This window comes from Arachis ipaensis, chromosome B6 (assembly GCF_059453495.1).
Source record: "Arachis ipaensis isolate K30076 ecotype BB chromosome B6, ASM5945349v1, whole genome shotgun sequence".
In the NCBI taxonomy this organism is placed as follows: Eukaryota; Viridiplantae; Streptophyta; class Magnoliopsida; order Fabales; family Fabaceae; genus Arachis; species Arachis ipaensis.
Window position 1 is genome coordinate 83,827,596 of NC_142441.1, and position 6,076 is coordinate 83,833,671.

The window sequence follows — 6,076 nt, forward strand, 5'->3', positions numbered from 1 at the left end:
GATCCATAGACAGTTTTCAAATTCTACACAAAAAATGATAATTCTACACTCAATTTCTAGTGATCTGACTAAACAATCAAGCATGCATACCACCACTTAATTCTACTTGATTTGTCACTAATTGAGCCAAGTTACTTTTGTTCAAACTTTTCTTTTATTTTTGGAAACAGAACAAGCATGGCAAGCATACATTTAAGCAAGTGAAGTTTATCCAGACACTTAGACTATCACTTATTTGGAAATTAAACAAACAGACAAACAAAAACTGCAATGACTCAAACTTAAAGCAGGGGTGCATGCAAACTTCCAATATCAGCAATTCAAAGTACAAGCAATTAAGTGACAATACAACCTTTTAGCATCTTCTTTGTTGTTCATCATCCTTCCTAGCCTCGGTGTTCTCTTTGATGATGATGTATATTCCTTCCATGAGATTGATTGTCTTCCTGCAAAGCTATTAGAAGTTGCTTGTTCCCCAAGCACTTTGAGAATTGGTTAGCATGCATGTATGTTTGTAGGCCTCTGAACTTAGATTGGTGTGTGAACACCAAACTTAGTTCCTTGCCATATGCAGCAATTTGGATCATATGCAGAAAACCTCATGTGCTTTTATTAAGAAAATAACTATGAACTAGAAATTAAACTATTGTTTAAGTAGTTTCCCTGATTGGTTGGAGCTAGTGACTAGTCATGCTGAGGTAGAAATGTGCTTTTAATGAAGTTTTTGGTAGAACACCAAACTTAGAATCTCACATTCACCCTTGAATTGTTTTGGTGTGCAACACCAAACTTAGCTCCTTGCAATACAGATAAATCTACTTAACTCTTTTATTGAAATAACTACAAAAGAAAAACTACCTTTGGTTGGGTTGCCTCCCAACAAACGCTCGTTTACTGTCATTAGCTTGACATGCTGTTCCTGACTTTCTTCCTCTTCCTCCAGTTTGTTAAGAGGAATGACTTCAAGTGGATAAAGGAGCTAGTTAGTGCCCCTTGTTGTGAATGCCTCTTTCCAGCAAGCTTTCCCTTGTGATTGGCTTGAGTGAACTTGCTTGTTGGCTCAGGAGTTGGATTGTTCTTCGACCTTCTCTTCTTCATGGATATGGTCCTTTGTTTCTCAGTCACAATCCTCATTTTGGTGCTTGTCTCTACTGCCTTCACATCCTTGATCTCAGAACTTGGTTGTTGTTGGACAGTTGGAGTATCCTGTTCATCAAAAGCTTCCTGAATTTGTGGTTCAATGAACCCTTCCTCTTTGCAACTCTCTGTTTCATTGGAGTGTGATCTCCCTTGATTGACTTTCTCCCTTTCTTGTTCTTCTGATTCCTCCCTTGGGTTTGCCATGGTATCACTAGAAGAATTGTGGGTAGGGATTTGCTTTGATAGATATCCAATTTGTGCTTCTAGCTTTTGAATGGCAGCACCTTGATTTTGTAAGTTGGATATCACTTCTTCCTTAAAGCTTTTCAAATCAGCCACATCTCTGCCCATAGTTGCAAGCATTCCTTCTATCCTGGTTAACTGATCATGAAGTGATTGGTTCGGATTGGGTTGATGAGGTTGATTATCTTGGCTGTGATATGGTGGCTGGGAGTATGTGTTTTGTGTGGGCTGATAGAGTCTTTGGTTGGAGTGTTGATAGTGGTATGACTCTTGTGTGTAGTGGAATGAGTCTTGTGGATAGTGAAATGAATTGTATGAATTTGAGAAGGAATTTTGTGCTGAGAAATGCTCAAGTGATGAAGAATTTGGATATGTAAAACTAGGAGGTGAGGTTGGATAATTCAGAGGTGATGGCTCTTGATGAATGGGGTGTGAATAAGTGAAATCTCTTTGGTTTTGATCTTCCCAGCCACAACTTGAGTAGTGATCAAATTCACCAAAACATGGACCATTTTGTGGCTCTGGGAAGTACCCCGTTTCCTGTTCCTGATACTCCCACCCACCATGAGCATAATAACATGAATCATTCTGTGGTGGTGGAGAGTTTCTCATGAATTTTGATTGACCAAAAGATGATGGATACTCCTTTCTTTTTTGCAATGTGCTCAGTCTCAAACAATACTCATCCAAAGATAGTGGAAATTCCATAGTGAGGCAATATCACAAACAGCTAGTGGTTAGTATGCTAACAAGTGAATAAGCAAAGAAAACAAATTAAAATTTGCAGAAATTAGCAGTAATAAACTGAAACAAAAACTATTAACAAAAGAAAAGAAAAATTGCTCAATCTAGTTAACTTCCAATTAGAGAATTGTCAATCGAAAACCAATCCCCGGCAACGGCGCCATAAACTTGATGCGCATAAACTTGTTATGCTACGATTTAGGAAATTGCACGATTGGCAAAATTCCTTCCGGCAAGTGCACCGGTTATCGTCAAGTAAAAACTCACAATAGAGTGAGGTCGAATCCCACAAGGATTGGTTGAGTGAGCAATTCGGATTAGAAGTATGTTCTAGTTGAGCGGAATCAAGATTTAGATGAGAATTGCGGAATGTAAAATTGCATGAATTAAAGAGCGAGAAGCTAAATTGCTGAAATTAAAAGGGATGGGGGTGATTGCATGAATTTAATTGCAGAATGTAAAGAGAAAGTGGTAAATCAGAAATGGGGAGTTCATTGGGTGTTAGGAGATATTGAGATCTCCGAATCAAAACAACTTTTATCCCTTCCTCAACCAATGCATTCATTGAATTTTGCTTGGCAATCTTATATGATTGGATCCCAATCCCTTGGCTCACCAATTCTCCCTAAAAACAAACAAATTCCCAATCCCTTGGTTTAAATGTTCATAAGAAGAGATGATGCTCGATCACTGATTATACCACACAGTTTCATGAACCACAATTTGGTAGGATTACATGTCACAATATCCATCCAAACCCCAATCCAATTCACTGTGAGAAAGCTTCTCTAGCATGAATCCTCCATTCCTTTCCCAAGGTTCCGAAGGATTCCAATTATGGGTAGTTTCTTTCCCAAGACAACTACCCAATGGAATTAGATCGAGAAGCTTTCTAACAAAATTCAAGAGAAAAGATTGAAGAAGAAGATAAAACTATTATTGATTCATTGAATTACAATAGAGCTCCCTAACCCAATGAAAGGGGTTTAGTGAGTCATAGCTCTGAATTCAATTACAAAACTAAAAGAAAATGATCCAAAGTTCTCCGTGTGTCTAAACTTCCCCCTCAGGGGCTGGATTCCCCCTCAATCCCCCGTCTCTCAAATGCAGAAACTAAGGCCTTTAAATAGGCTCCCTAAATTACAAAATGAAAATGAAATTCAAAGCAAATTACAATCAAATGAAAATAAACTATTCTAGATGATTCTTGTGGCCTTGATTTGGTGTTGTTGATGGGCCTTGCTTGCTTGAAGGGTAGAGTGACATAATTGATCCAAAAAGGATAATGATCCATTAAACTACACTCAAACGTTGCACCCCCCTTTCTTGAGTCGTCACTTTGTTCTCTTGTCAACCTTGCCAATTTGATGCCAAATATAGACTATTATATCTCGTTGGAAAGCTATGGATGTCAGCTTTCTAACGCAACTGGAAGCACCTCAATTGGATCTCTATAGCTCAAGTTATGCTTGATTGAAGGTGACAAGGTTGCTGGTTGGTTTGACAGCGTTTAAGCCAACGTTTAAGTCACTTAAACGTGCTCGAAAATGCCAATTTTGGGAGCTCAGTTGCATTGTCCACCCCATACTTCTATACATCGTTGGAAAGCTCTAGATGTCTACTTTCCAATGCAACTGGAAGCGCATCATTTGGAGTTCTACAACTCGAGTTATACTCCATGGAAGGTGAAGAGGTCAGCTGGCCTGATTGCATGTTGGTACTATGCTCTTCTATGCACATTACGGGGCTGTTTTCTCCCTCAATTTTTAGTATCCACCATGCATGCCATATATGCTTGGAAAGCTCTAGATGTCTTCTTTCCAATGCATTTTGAATCACCTCATTTGGAGTTTTGTAGCTCAAGTTATTTATGTTTGAAGAAGGCATGGTCAAGCTGTTCCATATAACACGTTTAAGCTCCAGTTTAAGCTTAAACTGGAGCTTAAACGCTGGCACTCCCTGGAGGCACAAGCTCGAGCACGTTTAAGCTTCAGTTTAAGGTCAAACTGAAGCTTAAACGTGGAAATGAGAAAGCAACCCTGGAGGAGAAAAAATAGTCGAACACGTTTAAGCTCCAGTTTAAGGTTAAACTGGAGCTTAAACGTGGAAATGCTCCCTGGTGCATTTCTAATTCTGGCGTTTAACTTCCAGTTTAAGGTTAAACTGGAGGTTAAATGCCACTTTCAGCATTTCCTTAGCTCTCATGGTTTTGGCGTTTAAGCTCCAGTTTAAGCTTAAACTGGAACTTAAACTCCACATGTGATATTCAAGCTTCCTTTATTGATTTTGTTGCTTCCTTGCCTAGCCTCTTCTTCCCTGAAATCATCCAAACAACTGCATCAAAGTCTTGCAAAATTTCATGAGAAATCTTTCATTCATAGCATTCAAGGAATATAACTAAAAACTCATGGAATTTGCATCAAAATCTTCATGTTTGAATGATTTAAGACAAGCATGACTATTTGGCCCAAATGATTACTTAAGGCTCAAGAAAATGCATAAAACAACTAAAAATAACAGAAAAATGCTAGTGAAACTAGCCTAAGATGCCTTGGCATCAGGAACCATGCTTTAGGTCATTTTCTAGAGAGAAAAGTGATAAACCTCTATTTCATGGTTTATCTTGTGCTCATTTGAGTAGTTTTTATCAACTCTTTACCCACTTATTCATACTATTTGCATGGTTTTACATTTGCCTTCCTAATTATGTGCTTTGATTGAAAACATGCTTCTTTGGACTTATAATTTCTAATATTAATCCTCTCTTATCACCATTAGATGCCTTGATATGTGTGTTAAGTGATTTCAGAGATTACAGGGCAGGAATGACTCAGAGGATGGAAAGGAAGCATGCAAAAGTGGAAGGAATACAAGAAGCTGGAGAAATTGCTAAGTTGTCCAACCTGACCTATTCGCACTCAAACGACTATAACTTTAGCTACAGAAGTTCAAACGACGCGGTTCCAGTTGCGTTGGAAAGCTAATGTCCGGAGCTTCGATTTGATATATAATATGCTAAAGTTTCTCTGACGCTAGGTGACGCGACCGCGTGCTCCATGCGGCCGCATCGTAGTGACAAAAATCAGCGTGTTTGAATTCGCAACCAGCAAATTCTGGGCTGTTTTTGACCCAGTTTGCGGCCCAAAAAATACAGATTAGAGGCTATAAAGTGGGAGAATGCATCCATTCATGAGGAAGCTCTCATATTCACAATTTTAGAAGTAGATGTAGTTTTTAGAGAGAGAGGTTCTCTCCTCTCTCTTAGGATTAGGATTTAGGATTTCTCTTAGTTTTAGGAGTGGCTCTCAATCCCAGGTTCTTTATTTTTATTTATTTTCCCAATTTAATTTATGAACTCTTCCATGTTACATATAATTTTCTTAATTAATGTTATTTGAGGTATTTCAGATTTAAGATTGCTTTGCTCTGTTTATGATTGATTTCTTTTATTTATATAAATAATTTAGATTTTTCCCTTTTGGCTTTGGTTGATTAATTGGTGACTCTTGAGTTATCAAACTCATTGTTGATTGAAAATTGGAATTCTTCAAGAATTAATTCGAGTTCCAATAACTCTAGCCTTTCCCAAGGAAAGACTAAGACTCGAGGAATCGAAATTAATTCATCCACTTAACTTACTTTCATACTTAGAGGTTAACAAAGTGGGAGAAAAATCCAATTCTCATCACAATTGATAAGGATAACTAGGATAGGACTTCCAGTTCTTCATACCTTGCCAAGAGTTTATTTTTATTATTATTTTATCTTTCTTGTCATTCAACTAACTTTTTACTTTAATCTAAAACCCCAAAACACACTTTTTCATAACCAATAATAAGAACACCTCCCTGCAATTCCTTGAGAAGACGACCCGAGGTTTAAATACTCGGTTATCAATTTCAAAGGGGTTTGTTACTTGTGACAACTAAAATATTTGTACGAAGGGATT